This window comes from Equus asinus, chromosome 4, assembly GCF_041296235.1.
Source record: "Equus asinus isolate D_3611 breed Donkey chromosome 4, EquAss-T2T_v2, whole genome shotgun sequence".
In the NCBI taxonomy this organism is placed as follows: Eukaryota; Metazoa; Chordata; class Mammalia; order Perissodactyla; family Equidae; genus Equus; species Equus asinus.
The window spans coordinates 7432495-7450563 of NC_091793.1; positions in this window are offsets into that span (position 1 = coordinate 7432495).

Genomic DNA, 18069 nt, shown 5'->3' on the forward strand with positions numbered 1-18069 from the left:
TCAAGGTAATGGACATGTCTCTTTCATCTTTGTTAGAGTTACAATGGCCATTTTCATCTCCTTTTGAACTTTGCAACTGGGGAAACAAACGAATCTTTCAAGGATCAAGGCCTCCACCACTGGAGCCCCAACTTTGGCTTTCTGGGCCTGATCACCCCAACGACCCTAAGTAGGGTGCCCTCTCTTGGCGGTTGACTCATTGAGTAGTTTATTCACCTACTGAGTTGGCTATGAGGGTAGGAGACCTGTGATTTATTCTGAGAACTGTGGGGCTACGGTAGTGTGCCACAGCACAGGAACTGTTGTGTGACTCTTATCTTGAGAACCCTCTGAGAGCAGCCATGAGGGTGAGGTCTGGTGTCTTCTTTTCCTTTCTCTGTTTTGCTCATCATGTCATCTGTTGTCACCAAGTCGAGGTTAAGTTCTGGCTGGACCTGACCAGAACATGGACCTTCTGTAAAATCGAACAACTTGAAAATATTTTGCAAGGACCTTAACTCTCAACCCGGGTACTGGGAGCCCCGGCCTCCAGCCAGTTCCAGGTGTTTGTAGCCACTGCACCCTTCTCCAGTCCACTGCCAGTTGCACACTGGCTTGACTGCCATGGGGAATGGCATAAGCATCCCCAGAGACTCACCACTCAGGGTCATTCCAACTAATTAGAAGCACTTTCAATTGTATGGGTTATGCCCCAGAGACTCCAGCTGGGAGAAAATTTGCGAGGTTTCTCTGTGCCTTTATGGTGCAGTTGGACAGGTAGATCAACCTAGCACGTCCTTCAAGTTACAGTCCAGTTTCTGAGAAATCAAGAGCAACTGTCCTTAGAAAATCCTTGCAAGACTGGAAAGACAGCACTAGAGGCAGTTCAGATTCCACCTAGTTCCTTTATCATGAAAAGGATAATCATCCCCCCTCTCCAGGAACTACTATCTAGCCCATCACTCACTCTTAAGACTGAAAAAAAGAAAGGAGGGGAAAGGAGAAATGGCCATAAATGTGCAGTTGAAAGAGTCTAGCATCTCGAGGGTCTTCTCCATAAGTATTTGTAAAAAGGCTCAAAACAAAGTTTACCTTCATAACTGGTGAGCTTTATATTATTGTAACCGATTCACGGCAGTAGCTTTTAAAACAGTAGTTGTACAGTCTCTGTGTATGCGTGTCTATGTGTAGGTTATACATGTGATATTTTCAGCCTTGGGTGGTATGACCAAAATTAAGATCTCTGTTTAGTTGGCTTATAGTAAGTGTTTACATAAATGCTAAATGCAGTAGAAATTAACTCAGTGCCTTTCAAAGTTAATGTCATGTGAATTAACCTTTGGTAAATGAAAGACTGTTTAAGTTTGTTGGTCTGATTCAAAATAGTCTTGTTGTCAGGGATGTCGGTATTTGCATAGGGATGCAGGCCTTCAGCCTGGGTTTACTAGTCATATAAGTTCACGTTGTCTGCTAAATTTGTCAGCAAAGTAATAGCTTTAAATGATGACCAGTTTTGTCTAAGGCCTCATGAGGTTTCAGTAGGTAATCTGAACATAATTGATGGAAACAAATGGTTTAAATAGATAATACTCATTAAAGTGAGTACAAAAACTTTTATGGTCTGTATAGTTTGGGGAAGAAAAACAGCTTCGAAATGCTTTTTGGTAACAATCTTGAGTTTTGCCAAGTTAAGTTAAATGATAAAAATCTGAATATCTGGGTCATTTCTGGATACGACGAAACACTGAAACATTATTAGTAAACTCATCTAAGTTATCTACTTTTGGCTTCTTCTTGAAGAGGCTAAAAGCGTGTGGGTGTATTAAAAACCATGCCTTGTGTTTTGTTGTAAAGTGGCGTGTTTCTAAATTTATGAAGTGTTCAGAATGCTGATATAAAAGACAATTCATAATTGTTTTCCTTTTTAGTGTTTAGTAGGTCTGTTAAGGGTTAAAAGTTCTAATTAACCTACGTAATTAAAGCTACAGGAAATTACTAAGAAAAAGAGCTCTGTATTCAAGGAAGTTAAAATGTACGTTTTCAGTAAAAAAGGTATAAATAATGGAAATATTTTTGTTTGATTGGTTAAGGAAGATAAATTCGTCCTGATGTACTAGAAAGGAAAAACAAAGAATTTGGGAGAAATTCTGAAAACATAAAAGAAAGTTTTAGAAGGTTTGTGAAGAAGAAAATCTGAAAGGAGTTTTATGCCTGGTCAAGAAGACCAAAGTAAGTTCAATTAAGTGAATGAGTTTGAATGTTAATAATAAGTAGGTGCAGAAATTCAAATTTGGTTTTCTCTAAAAGGATACATTTTCTTGAACTTTTGATCTGCTCTTGATAAAGAGGTTATGAAAGCTATTCCTTTCAGTAAGTCTACCTAAGAGACAAACCTGTTTTGTGAATATAATGACTTAGGTCACTCCTAATATTATTGACTCTTTCTGTTATCACATTGAATAGATACCTGAGTACATTTCACAGTGAGTGTTGTTTCACATTTGAACAAGCATTTGAAAAGCTTTTGATATGTTTTGACAAGATTCTCCCTCAAAGATATTCAAATCCTAATTGAAGGCTATCTTTTGACCTGGTAGACAGAAGAAAAATTAATCTGAGGATTTTCAGAGGGCCCTTGAGACTTCTCAAAGACATTTGCTCTCTCTTCCTATAAGGAGGAAAATACTAAACTAATTAGACTTATTTGGTCTATTACATTGCACGGGAATCATTGTAAAATAAGTAATGATGGACTTTCTTAGGTGTTATTAGATGGGTAAATGTTATTAATACAGATGTCTTAAAATTATATAGCCTTCCTAAAATTGTGATTTGTCCTCGTTATCAGTCATAAGTCCACTTATTATCTGGAAGTTTAATATGTCACTGAAGTAGCCAAGTTTCTTGGTCAATTGCCCTTTTGAGTCCTTTGTCCATTTCCAGGTAGTTGTTGTTTTACTCTGATTCTTTTTCCTTTTGCAAATATGTTTCATCTTCCGAGAAATTCCTGGAAAGGGTTCTGACAAAAAGGTTCTAAACGACAGGCTTCTGATAAACTTTCAGATTGTAAAACTGAACGGAGTAAGAAATTACAGAATTCTAACAGAAACTAAGTTCATCAATCTACTAACAGAAGATTCAGCCCAAGAATTGATTATGCAGGGCTGTGTGAACTGATAAGGATGATTGTAATTTTTTAGGACTTCTATTTGAAATACTGTTGAGTTTTGATGTGTTGTTTTGTGTTCTCATAATGAAGGAAAGCTTTTTCTCTTTTCTCTTATGCTAACTATGACTTACAGCCATTTGGTGAAATTATACCTTCATGAGTGAAACTGAAACATTTATCTTTTTCTCCCTACATTATCCCTAAGGAATTGTCAAACCCTTTGTTACTGAGTATGGTCATTTCGTGGCAATATTTGCATAAGTTCCATAAGAATCTGTTCTCCTTATAACAGGACACATTGGTTATATTACCAAGGCTTTGACTGGAATGTCATATTTGAAACATACATGCTCAGATATGACAAGACAGCATTTCAGGAACAAAGATTGGACTTTCTGGAATACAGCCACTTGGAAACATGGGCCTGGTACCTTGTTTACAGAGATTCTGGCAATCTTGCCCGGTCACTAAGGAATCTTGCTTATCTGGCAGGTGCAGGGAACCTCTGAATATTTTGGGTGACCTCAAAGAGAACGCCACTCAAATCTTTAGGCACTGCAGGCCATATCTGATGGCAAGTCCTTGGCTTGGCTTTTCTGGCCTCTAGAGGCCTTCACAGTTCAATCTGAGACACCTCAGAAAAAATTCCAGCAAAGCAGATTTTAAAAAACCTGTATAAGCAATTCCGATTCTTTCTGCTCTTATGTAAATAATTGGAGCAAGTTGTATTGAAACTACACTTTATTTGCAAACGTGTTAATCATAATTTGGCTATCTTTTGTAAAAATGAGGATGATTTAAGAGAGCAAAAAATTACGCTTCTGTAGAAGCTATAGTAGCCATTCATGGATACTAGATTCTAGCTCTTTTCTTCTGCAAGATTCATCTATTACTAATCGTAATGTCTCCTTGTGGCCATCTATCTCTGACACCTCGGAGTTCCCTGGCCACAATCAAACATTTTCCTTCAATACTACTGTCCAAATTCTAACTAGATTTGCCTTGTCACAGGTGTATCAAACAAAACAAGTTCCAACAGTAAAGTCCCCAACTTATCGATACACACAGGATGGACCATATCAAATTTGTGATGAATATATTTGGTTCACTCCTACTAGTGGGCAACTCAGTAAAAGGCTGCTCTCTGTTGGGAAGAAACCAACCACATCTGTGATACATGGCCTAATAGCAGCTGACCTTGGGAAAAAATCTCTTTTATATGTGTTCTTATGTCATAGCCTTAAAAAAAATACAGGTTAGTTTGGGACTGACTGGGATAGACGGCCCAGAATGCATTGGTTAGCCCCTAATGGTGCTCAGTGGATATGTGGCTCCAATTTATTACCTTGGCTGCCACCTGGATGGATTGGATGATGCACCCTAGGCTTTGTCTGGATGCAAGGTAGAACTACATTTACTATATCTCCTCCTGCTAAGCTACCCAACCTGCAACAGCACTGGACCCGCTCTGTCTTCCACTGGTATGACCATCTTTCCGCAATTTTCCTTCCCCAATTAGGAATCAAAAATATCGTCTTGCACACGGAAGTCCTAAACAAATTTACTATGAAGGCATTAAATGATACACAACATAGCATTTCGCTGCTCAATTTAGAAGTATCCCAAGTGTGTAAGGCAGTCCTCCAAATCCAAATGGCACTGGATGTCTTGACAGCAGCACAAGGGGGCACCAGTGTCATTATAAAAACAATGTTGTGTCTATATTCCTGACTACCATCAAAATATTTCTGGCTTCCTATGCCAGCCACCAAATTAAATCCATGTCTGACCAACCCTAACCGTAAACGACTGGTTGAACTCCTAGTCAGGACCAGGTTTCTGCAGTACCTCAAAATCTTATTCATTGGGTTAAACATACTGCTTGTATTTCTTATTATAATTTGTTGTCTCTTTCGTTGTTTGTCTTTAGCATGTCAAAAATGTTTCACCTCCTGGACCACCTCTCGTCAAAGGATTCTCTCGTCTCCAGAGGCTCTGTACAACTTGTCACCCTTGAACTCCACCGGTGAAGACTTCTGGTCCACTGAACTTCCTACCTGTAACTATGGCCCCATTTTGGGGCAGCTCTACGACCTTGTACAGCCAGAAGTAGTTACAGAAGACTGACCATCATTCATATCCCCAAAGATTTCCGGTCATAATGGGTTCAGGGGTGGTTTATGATGTGCATTAATGCTGCCCAAACTAGAGAAGCCCAAGGTGACCTGGCCTACATGCCAAACTACATGACCTGGTGGATATTTTTCTAATATGAATTGGGGCTGCCCCAGGGAGAGTAATCTCACATTGATCTGTGAAGGCCTCTAGATGCCAGAAAAGCCAAGCCAAGGACTTGCCATCAGATTTGGCCTGCAGTACCTACAGATGTGAGTTCAGTTCTCTTTGAGGTCCACCAAAATATTCGGAGGTTCCTTGCACCTGGCAGATAAGCAAGCTTCCTTAGTGACCGGGCAAGATTGCCAGAATCTCTGTAAACAAGGTACCAGGCCCATGTTTCCTAGGGACTGTATTCCAGAAAGTCCAATCTTTGTTCCTGAAATGCTGTCTTGTCATATCTGAGCCTGTATGTTTCAAATATGACATTCCAGTCAAAGCCTTGGTAGTATAACCAATGTGGCCTGTTATAAGGAGAACAGATTCTTATGGAACTTATGCAAATATTGCCACTAAATAACCATACTCAGTGACAAAGGGTTTCCAAATTCCTTAGGGATAATGTAGGGAGAAAAAGATAAATGTTTCAGTTTTACTCATGAAGGTATAATTTCACCAAATGGCTCTAGGTCATTGTTAGCATAAGGGAAAAGAGAAAAATCTTTCCTTCATTACGAGAAAACAAAACAACACATCAAAACTCAACAATATTTCAAACAGAAGTTCTAAAAAATTACAACCATCCTCATCAGTTCACACAGTCCTGTATAATCAATTCTTGAGCTGAGTTTTCTGTTAGCAGATCGATGAGCTTAGTTTCTGTTAGAATTCTGTAATTTCTTACTCCGTTCAGTTTTACAATCTGAAAGTTTATCAGAAACCTGTCATTTGGAAACTTTGTGTCAGAACCCTTTCCTGGAATTTCTTGGAAGATGAAGCATATTTACAAAAGAAAAAAGCATCAAAGTAAAACAACAACTACCTGGAAATGGACAAAGGACTCAAAAGGGCAATTGACCAAGAAACTTGGCTACTTCAGTGACATATAACACTTGCTGATAATAATTGGACTTATGACTGTTAACCAGGAAAGATCACACTCTTAGGAATGTTATATAATTTTAACACACCTATATTAATAACATTTACCCATCTTATACCACCTAAGGAAGTCTATCATCACTTATTTCACAATGTTTCCCATGTAATTTAATAGACCAAGTAAGCCTAATTAGTTTAATATCTTCCTTCTTATAGGAAGAGAGAGCAAATGTCTTCGAGAAGTCTCAGGGGCCCTCTAAAAATCCTCAGAGTAATTTTTCTTCTGCCTACCAGGTCAAAAGAAAGCCTTCCTTCAGCATTTGAATATTTTTGAGGGAGAAGCTTGTCAAAACATATCAAAAGCTTTTCAAATGCTTGTTCAAATAGAAAGCAACACTCGCTGTGAAGCAATGCTCGGGTATCTATTCAAAGTTATAACAGAGTCAAAAATCTTAAGAGTGACCTCAGTCATTATTTTCACAAAACAGATTTGTCTCTTACGTAGACTTACTCAAAGGAACAGCTTTTAAGATCTCTTTACCAAGAGCAGATCAAAAGTTCAAGAAAATGTATCCTTTTAGAGAAAACCAAACTTGAATTTCTGCACCTACTTATTTTGAACTTTCAAACTCATGCACTTAAATGAACTTACTTTAGTCTACTTGACCAGGCATAAAACTCCTTTCAGAATTTCTCCTTCACAAACCTTCTACAACTTTCTTTTTTGTATTCAGAATTTGACCCAAAGTCTTTGTTTTTTCCTTTCTAGTACATCACGACAAATTTATCTTTCTTAACCCATCAAACAAAAATATTTCCATTCTTGATACCTTTTTTACTGAAGGCATCCATTTTAACCTCCTTGAATACAAAGCTCTTTTCCTTAGTAGTTTCCAGTAGGTTTAATTCCATAAGGTAATTAGAACTTTAACGGTTATCAGACCTAGTAAACACTAAAAAGGTAAACAATTATGGATTGTCTTTTATATCAGCATTCTAAACACTTCCTAAGTTTAGAAACACGCCGCTTTACAACTAAACACAAGGCATGCTTTTTAATACACACACACGCTTTTAGCCTCTTCCATAAGAAGCCAAAAGTAGATAACTTAGATATGTTTATTAATAATGATTCAGTGTTTCATCCTATCCAAAAATGATCCAGATATTCAGATATTTATTATTTAACTTTACTTGGCAAAATTCAAGATTGTTACCAAAAGAACTTAAAGCTGTTTTTTTCCCCCAAGTACAGAGACCATAAATGTTATTGTATTCACTTTTATGAGTTTTATGTATTTAAACCATTTGTTTCCAACAGTTATGTTCAGATTACCTACGGAAACCTCATGAGGCATTAGACAAAACAGGTCATCATTTAAATATATTATTTCGCTGACAAATTTAACAGACAACGTGAAATTATATCACTAGTAAACCGAGGCTGAATGCCTGCATCCTATGCAAATAGTGACAACTCTGACAACAAGACTATTTTCAATCAAACCAACAAACTTAAAGAAACTTTCATTTACCAAAGGTTAATTCACATGATGTTAACTTTGAAAGGCACTGACTTAATTTCTACTACATTTAGCATTTATGAAAGCACTTACTTTAAGCCAACTAAACATATCTTAATTTTGGCCATACCATCCAGGGGTAAAAATATCACATGTATAACGTACACATAGACACACATACACAGAGACTGTACAACTATTGTTTTAAAAGCTACTGCCGTGAATCAGGTACAATAATATAAAGCTCACCAGTTATGAATCTAAACTTTGTTTTGAGCCTTTTTACTAATGCTTATGAAGAAGACTCTCTAGATGCTATACTTTTTGCAATGACACACTTATGGCCATTTATCCTTTCCCCTCCTTTCTTTTTTTTTTTTTTTTTTGAGTCTTAAGACTGAGTGATTGGCTAGATAGTAGTTCCTGGAGAGGGGGGATGATAATCCTTTTCATGATAAAGGAACTAGGTCGAAACTGAGCTGCCTCTAGAACTGTCTTTCCAGTCTTGCAAGGACTTTCTAAGGACGGTTGCTCTTGATTTCTCAGAAACTGGACTGTAACTTGAAGGACGTTCTAGGTTGATCTACCTGTCCAACTGCACCATAAAGGCACAGAGAAACCTCACAAACTTTCTCCCAGCTGCAGTTTCTGTGCCATAACCCAGACAATTGAAAGTGTTTCTAATTAGTTGGAATGACCCTGAGTGGTGAGTCTCTGGGGATGCTTATGGCATTCGCCATGGCAGTAAAGCCAGTGTGCGACTGACAGTGGAGTGGAGAAGGGTGGAGTGCCTACAAAGGCCTGGAACTGACTGGGGGCCGTGGCTCCAAGTACCCAGGTTGAGAGTTTCGTCCCTTGAAAAATGTTTTCAAGTTTTTCAATTTCACAGAAGGTGCAGGTTCTGATCAGGTCCAGAATTATCTTAACCTCGACTTGGTGACAACAGAGGAGATGATGACCAAAACAAAGAAAGGAATAGAAGACACTAGACCTCACCCTCATGGCCGCTCAGAGGGTTCTCAAGATAAGAGTCACACAACAGTTCCCGTGCTGTTGCACACTACCATAGCACGAGTGTTCACAGAAAAAAATCACAGATTTCCTACCCTCATAGCCAACTCAGTAGGTGACTAAAATACTCAATGAGTCAACCGCCAACAGAGGGTACCCTACTTGGGGTCGCCAGGGTGATCAGGCCCAGAAAGCCAAAGTTGGGGCTCCCAGTGTTGGAGGACTTGACTTTTGAAAGATTTCTTTGTTTCCCGGTTGCAAAGCTCAAAAGGAGACGAAAATGGCCATTGTATCTCTAACAAAGATGAAAGAGACACGTCCATTACCTTGAAAATCCCCCCTGAACCTACGGCAGCATCCCACCTGTTGTTCCTACTGTGGGGTTCCTATAGCAAGGGCTGGCGGGGGTGTCTGCCAGCATTGCATCCCTTGTATACCTTCCCTCGGATGCCTGGCAGTAACAGGTGCCTGGTGAACATCTTTCCTATTCTGCCTGGCAGTAATAGGTGCCTGGTGAATGGTCCCCAAGACAAAAGGAGAATTTTAAGAGAGAACATAATGGAGAAAAAGTGTGAGGAATTTTCCGCCGCTCTGAGGGACATTCTACCCAATTGCATGTTGGAGTCATTCTATGAAGAAGGGTTTCCCATACTCAACCAAAGGTTAGACTTTGGTAGTTTCCTTGAACTCGATTCCCGATTGGGACATTTGCACAGTTCAGAGCCTGGTCAGGTGCCATGGGAGGTATCCCAATCCAGCCTTAGGAGAAGAAACCTTCCACCGGAGTCTTGCAGATTGCCAACCATCCTAATGACTTAAGTGGCCTATGCATGCCCAGGTAATATTTATATATTAGAGATAGACTCAGGAAGGAATGGATCAATTCATGCTACATCACCCTGAGGCTTAAGCTACTGATTCTCTTCAAGCTGAATGCCATGATTTGCCCCATAGAGTAGCCATGGGCAACAAACATCGATTCATAGAGCTAACCAAGAAAGCTCCTGATGGAGAAGTGAGTTTAGATCCATCCTCGAAAAAGAGAGAGGCACCAGGAAGAAAGGGGCACTTACCAGAAGTCGAGCTCAAAAACTGACGAAGCAAGTTCCCCATACAGGACACAAGATATGATGCAGACTCTGCAATCTGAAGAGTTGAAAGATTTCTTGGACTCTCAACGTCTGGTAGTGGTGCTCTTTTATTTAGAGAACTTTACAGGATAACATGGGGACAGGACCCATGGGCAGTAAAGAGTTGCTGCATGGGGACAGGATCTATGGGCAGTGTAGAGCTGCATGCATGGGGACAGAACCCATGGGCAGCGAAGAGCTGCTGCTGCTGCCCTGAGTTGAGGGTAAGGGCTAATTTTATGAGTCATGGGTACATGACTTATTTTTAAAGGAAAAAGAAAATATGATGTAAACGTAATTAAATGATTTCAGTTCAGATGGGTTCTTGCTATTGTGTGGTCATATAACACTAGATACAAAACTGGCCCCGTAGATAGGCATGTAGGTGAGCATGACCTGGGCCTCTCTCACTGGGGCACCTCTAATTCATACCAAAAGAAATTCACCAGGTCATATAGTTCTGCATGTATACCACATAACCTTGGGCTTTTCGAGCTGGGGTGGCCTTAATCCACATCAATTGTCATGGTCTTTCTCAGCTGTCTCCCATAGATATGCTTATCAGTCCCTTCTCGTTCATTCACGTTATTAATTTTGTATTTCTTTAGTCACCATATGTTCTCTAGGCCGACGTGTGAGCACTTTCGTGATTTTTGGGTATTGTCTTTGAATTTCAATCGTTCACTTAAAGGAATCTTTGCTATCCAGCCTAGGTCCAATGGAGCACTGAGAACACGAGGTCATCTTGGTTGGTTTGACATTCTGAGATCAGAATCTCCAAATTCTAGGTTGTCCTGGCAACCACCATATGGACATAATGTTTCCGAGACAAATTAGACAAATCTGATGAATTCATCCCCACAGGTAAAATATTTTTATGTCTCTTTTCTGAATTTGGGGACGCTCAAAGTGGAACCTGGATCCTTGATCATTTCAGTAGACTACGTCTGGATGCTGGTTTACTTTATTTCTGTAGGATTCGTTAGTTGTTCGACTTAAATCGTCATCTCTGTCATGTTTATTTTTCATTAAATATAAGTGTAATGTTCTAATTTTCAGTCAACTTCCTCACATATGGTGTCAAAGCACATAAGAAATACTCTTCTATGGCGAGGGATGGGGGAGAGAATTTCATTGTTGCCAAACTGAGCATTCTAGCTTTGGATACCAGCCTTCCCTTTGGATTGGTGGTTCCCAGAGGGAAAGAAAAAATCCTAAAAGGCATGCATATTTGCGGCATAAAGCTTTTGATGCTGAAAGAGATTAGAGAGATGAACTTCTAAGGATTGTGAAGCTCCTCAAAATGCTTAATGATGCTACAGAATGGTCGACCATTGCAAATAGATTAAGATGAATACTACAAAGAGAATGTGTTCCATGCTAAACTCATGAACCAAGGGAAAATGTTACCCTCTATGAGGTCACTACTAATTAGCTTCAGGAATGATCGAAAAAGGCCAGCTTCTTCCCAAGTTCAGCGAAAGATTGCTCCAATAGTCCAATTCAGGTCTGGCACTGTGGCGTAGCAAGTAAGTGCCCACGTTCCTCTTGGGCGTCCCGGGCATCACCGCCTAGCATCATGGGTGGGGATCAGATTAATAGCAATGGGAAATCCAGATTTCATGGTCTGGTCGGCACAGAGATCATAAAGAAGTAGAAATTGTGAGGAGAACTTATCAATACGCACCAGAAAAGGAACCATGAGAATATTACAATCTATGAACGTATCAGGTACACGTCCCCAAATGATGAAGGAAGGAAGACAGGTGACCCGACAAGGTGGAATTGTCAGACTGCCAAGTGATCACACGAGTCAGAGGATTGCCTGGGCAAATTGAACTTGGGAGGGACTCCAGGACTTTCTCTGTGGAAAATCCACCCATTTGGCCATATCCACAAAAGGTAAGAGGTAAAACCCAGGATAATCTTAAAGGAAAGAAACCGGTCTCTGGAGGGAAGGTAGTAGACCTTTCAATGTTTGAGGAGAATCTTAGAAACTGATAAGAAATGCAGAACAAGGAGAACTATCCTACCTGGAAAGATGGAGTCTTCAGTCTGGTATGAGATGGCTCTCAAACACTGTGTGCATGGACGTTGTCAGGATAACTTAGAAAACTCCGAGGGTGTTTATGACATCACGCTGAACATGTCACCAAAGATGGCCGCATGTTTCCCGGGCGAATATTTGCCTAGGCTGTGATAGTGAAGTGAGAGATACCCAGAAACAGCTTTTCCCAACAGGAACCAGGCACAGAAACTTGAAGAGATCAAAGAGACGCTGATTCAAGGGATAAGAAAGGAATCACTGGGAAGAACGGATAATAGAGGGACAAGCGCTGAGAGGAGAACATTGTCATCTACTCAAGTAGATGGGGAGGCCGTGCTGATTCAACCTTGAAACTTGATTTGAAACAAGAGGCCGGACTTGGCGCTTATCAGTCCTATGTTGGCCTTCTGCCTTACTCATAATCCAAAGTCAAGAATGATCTCTTGAGGACTTTGAAGAGAAGAATCGAAGCCTCTGTCCTACGCCCCTAGCATGCTTTGAAGAGAAGTCTCCCTTTCCACAGCTCTGGAGTCATGGGGGCCCACTGGGTACATGCTAATGTGTCCCAAGACATCTCTTTGAAGACTTGAAGAAATGCACGCCGATCATTCTTTGAGTATGTCTGCTGGTTTGGAAGGGCACTGGAAGTGTGCTGAAAAGCACCCTTTTCCTGAGGGCTTCGTTCCTGTGTCAAGGCTGCCCCCCCAGGCTAGCGTGCTCAGTTGGACTCCAATGAAATTCTCTCCCATTATCTCTTGCCGTAGAAGGAGTACTGACTCTGTGTTTTGACACCTTATGGAAGGGGGTTGGCTGAAAATTAGAACACTACCATTATATTTAAAGAAAACTACACATGCCAGAGCTGAGGATGTAAGTCAAACCAATAGAAAACCCTGTGGAAATAAAGTAAGCCAGTATCTAGACCTAATCTGGTGGAGCGCCCAAGGATCAGGGGTTAAGTTCGAAATTTCCCAAATCCAGAAAAGAGACAGAAAAATCTGTTACCTGGAGAGAGGAGTTCATCAGATTTTGCAAACTTGTCTCAGAGACATACTGTCCGTGAAGGTGGTTGCCAGCACCCCCACGAATCTGGAGTTTCTGATCTCAGAATGTCAAACCAGCCAAGATGACCACGAGTTCTCAGAGCACAGTGTCAACTCGACCAGGATAGCAAAGATTCCTACAAGTGACATATAAAAATTCCAAGACAACACCCAACAATCACGAAAGGACTCACACTTCGGCCTACAGAACCTAAGGTGATTAAATAAATGCAAAATTCATAACTTGGAATGAAGGAGAATGCACTGATAAGCATACCAAAGGGAGATACCTCAGAAAGACCATGACGATTGGAGTATGGAAAAGAAAATAAGGTCCTGTCAAGTGGAACGCCAACAGAAATCACAAGTGAATAATCCACAGTGATAGACGTCAGTCTTTAGACAGGTTCTGCCTGAACACTATGCAGGAGTGTTTCCGGGTTCTTTGGATCAACACGCCGCAGAGGAATAGCTGGATCATATGGGACATGGATTCTTAAAGTTCTGAGGCAGTTCCACACCGCTTGGCGTAGTGGCTGCACCGTTTTGCACTCCCACCAATGGTGCAGGAGGCTTCCCTTCTCTCAACCTCCTATATGACACTTGTTGCTTCCGTTCTGGTTCCTTATAGCCATTCTGACCACAGTGAGATGCTGTGTCCTTGCAGTTTGCACTTGCATTGGCCTGAGACTTAATGATGGTGAACAAGTTTTCATGCCACCATTGGCCCTCTTTCGATCTTCTTGGGAGAAATCTCTGTTTCCATCTTTTGCCCAGGTTTTCATTGGCCTGCCGTTTTTATTCTTGTGGAGACGTGCGAGTTGATTGCATCTTTGGGCTTTTCACCCCTTGTCCGATGTGTGGTTTGTAAACATGCTCTCCCAGTTGTTGTGCTATCTTTGCATTCAGGCGATGGTTTCCTTCACTGGGCAAGGAGCGTCCGCATTTGACGTGGTCCCGTTGGTTTCTTGTTTACTTGGTTGCCCTTGCCCAGTAGGACTTGCTTCTTGAAAACAGGCGGCTCAGAGAGATGGCAAAGAGCACTCTGCCTAGGTCTTCTGCTACAAGGTTCACGGTTTCAAGTCTGCCATTCAAGGCTTTGATCCATTTCAGGTGGTGTGTGTGCCAGGTGTAACATCATGGTGTACTCTCGTTGTGTTCCATGTGGCTGTGCAGGCTTCCCAGCACCGTTTATGGTAGAGGCTCTCCTTTCTCCGCTGTCTCCTCTTGGCTCCCTGTTCGAAAATGGGCTGTCCATGTACGTTTGAGTTGGGCTCTGGGTTCTCGATTCTGTTGCATGGGTCTGTGTGCCTGTTTTGGGGCCCAGACTGTGCCGTCTCGGTACCTAGTGCTTCGTCCTATATGTTGAAATCGGAAAGTGTGCCACGTCCTGCTTTTTTCGTTTTCCTGAGGATTCCTTTGCCTAGTAAGGGTCTCTTCTTGCTGGCTAGAAACTTTAGGATTCCCTCTTCTGTCTCTGTGGGAAACATTGCTGCAACTCTGACAGGGATTGCATGGAATCCAGAGATTCCTTTCTCTGGTATGGACGTTTCAAGTGTGTTGATGCTTCCATTCCTAGATCCTGGAATCTCCTTCTTTCTCCTTGTGTCTTCTTGAATTTCTTTCCCCACACGTTTGTTAGTTTTCCATTGACATGGCCTTCACCTGTTTTGCTAAGTTTCTTCCAAGAGTTCTCATCCTGCTCACTGGCATGCAGTTATTCATTTTGTCTTTTCAGCTTCAGTTTTTCTATTCTTTGCAACTTTGAATCGGTTTTCTTTTGGCAGCAGTGCATCGGTGAGCTCACATCCGCTGGCAATGCTCCTGTATTTGCTGTGGAAGTCTGGCCCTGTCTAACGTCCCTTCCCATCTGCCTCTACACGACCTCGGACGCCTGCCCCAGAATGACTGAAGCAGTGGTGAGCAGGCTCACCCAAGGGTCCACCCGGCCCACCCCGGGCCACCAACCCAGAAGGTGCGGACCTCACCGCTGCACCACCGGCCGGCCCCTTTCATGTTCCGTTGGGAACCTGCAGTTGAGGGCAACGGGAGTTGAATATGCTACTTGAGCCCAACTCTGGCACTTTATAGATGAGGCCAGGTTGTTGTTCGGGTCCACTGTGATGTCAGAGGGTTTGTCATACACGTGTCTCTGCTGTCCCGGCAAGCTTCATGGACACACAGTTCCATGGCCCGCTTGGAACAGCCTCATAACTCACCCTTCCGACTTAGCCCAGGCTTGACCTTCGCTCCCGTCTTTTGGCTTGTGAATTTCTCTGAATTTCAAACGTTCCAGCAGAGTCTGTCTAAAGACTGACATCATCTTCCATTGTGGATTATCCAGGTGTGATTTCTGTTGACCTTCCATTTTCTGGGACCTTATTCTCTTTTCCATAGTGTAATCGTCATGGTATTTCTCAGCTATCCCCCTTAGACATGCTTATCAGTCCATTCCCCTTCATTCCAAGTGATTAGTTTTGCATTTCTTGAATCACCGTATGTTCTCCAGGCCGAGGTGTGAGTGCTTTCGTGACTCTTGGTGGTTGTCTTTGAATTTGCACCGGTCACTTGAAGGAGTCATTTCTGTCCTAGCCCAGGTCAAACTAAGCACTGAGAACACGTGGTCATCTGTGTTGGTTTGACATCCTGAGGTCAGAAACTCCAAATTCGAGGTGGTCCTGGCATCCCCCTTCACGGACACAATGTTTCCAAGACAAATTAGACAAATCTGAAGAATTCCTCTCTCCAGGAAAGATATTTTTCTGTCTCTTTTCCGGATTTGGGAAGTTTCGAACTTCACCCCTGATCCTGGAACGTTCCCCTAGATTCCGTCTAGATACGGGCTTACTTTATTTCTATAGGCTGTGCCATTTGTTTGCCCTACATCCTCAGCCCTGGCCTGTTTATTTTTCTTGAAACAGAATTGCAATGTTCTGATTTTCAGCCCACTTCCTTACATGTGGTGTCAAAACACAGAATCAATAATCCTTCTACGGCAAGAGGTAGGGGGAGAGAATTTCATTGGGGGCAAACTGAGCACACTAGCCTGGGAGGGTAGCCTTCACGAAGGAGCGAAGCCGTGTGGAAAAGGGTGCTTTTCAGCACCCTTGTAGAGCACTTCCAAACAAAGAGACGTACCCCAAGCATGACAGGGCTCCATTCCTTCAAGGCTTCCAAGACATCTCTTGGGACACATTAGCATGAAGCCAGTGGGCCCCCATGACGCCAGAGCTATGGAAAAAGAGACTGATATGCAAAGAATGCCAGGGGCCTAGGAAAGGAGGCATCGATTCTTCTCTTCAACGTCCTCAAGACATCACTCTTGACTTTGGATTATGCTTAAGGCAGAAGGACCACATAGGTCTGATAAGGCCCAAGTCCGGCCTCTTGCTTCCAATCAAGTTGCAAGCTTGAATCAGCATGGCCTCCCCATAGACTTGAATACATGACAACGTTCTCCTCTAGGTGCTTGTCCCTCTATTCTCGCTTCTTGCCAAGGATTCCTTTCTTACCCCACGAATCAGCGTCTGTTTTATGTCTTCCAGTTTCTGTGTCCGCTTTCTGTTTCTCAAAGCTGTTTCTGGGTATCCCTCCCTTTAATAGCCTAGCCTAGGTCAATCCTCAGTCTGTAACCGTTCGGCCATCTTGGCGGACATGATCATCGTGATGTCATAAACAACCTCAAAATTCGAAGTTGTCCTGACATCCTGCATGCACACAGAGTTTCAGAGCCATCTCAGGCCAGTCTGACTCCTCACCCTTTCCAGGTAGGATAGTTTTACTTTTTCTCGATTTCTTGTCGGTTTCTGACTTGCTCCTCGAACTTTGTAAGGCCTGCTACCTTCTCTCTAGACACTGGTTTCTCTCCTGTAAGATTATCCTGGGTTTTACCTCTTACATTTTATTTAGATGGCCAAGTGGGTGGACGTTCCCCAGAGAAAGTCCTGGACTCCCTCCCAAGTTGAAGTTGCCCGGGCAATCCTCTGATGCGCAATGAACGTGTCATCTCCTAGCACTCTGCCAATTCCACCTAGGCAGGTCCCATGTTTTCCTTCCTTCTTCCTTTGGGGAAGTGTAAAAGATGCGTTCATGGATTGTAAAAGCCTCACGGTTCTTTTTCTGGTGCGTATTGATAAGGTGACCTCACCATTCCTATTTATTTTATGATCCCTGTCTGCACTGTACCATGAAATCTATATTTCCTAACACTGCTAATGTGATCTGCACCCGTGATGTGAAACAGTGAGGCCTGGGCCGGCCAAGCGGAACGTGGGCACTTACCCGCTCCGCCACAGGGCCGGCCCTGAAGTGGACTTTTGGACCAACCTTTTGCCTGAGCTTGGGAACACGTGGGCCTGTTTGGATTATTCGTGAAGGTGATTAGTAGTAACATCCTGGACGGTAACCTTTTCCGTTGGTGCATGGGTTTAGCATGCATCATGTTCTGTGGGTAGTATTCCTCTTCACCTATTTCGAATGGTCTACCTTTCTGTAGCATCAGTACGCATTTTGAGGTGATTTTCCAGCCTTGGAAGTTCACCTTCTCTAATCTCTTTCAGCCCCAAAGCTTTATGCCGTCATTCTGGACCCTATTTTGTATTTTTTGCTTTTAGGTGAATTTATTGCCGCAACCCTGCATTAGAACATCCTATATCTTTCTGATTTGCATCCTCATTGATGTAGACTTCCGTGTAGCTTACATCATCTTCACCTGCGTAAGGCTAATAGCAGGCCCTCACCACACACTTGTGCCTCATCATCTGTTCCCCCCTCTCACACCTCCCCGCTTTGTCTCAGGGAACCCCCAATCAAATGTCCCGTGCCACCTGTTCCTGACCGCTTGTTTTTTCTTCTCCTCTTAAGTGAGATCCTACAGTATTTGACTTTCTCCCTGGGGCTTGTTTCACTTCCCTAAAACCCTCACAGTCATTCTGGTGGTCACAAATGGCTG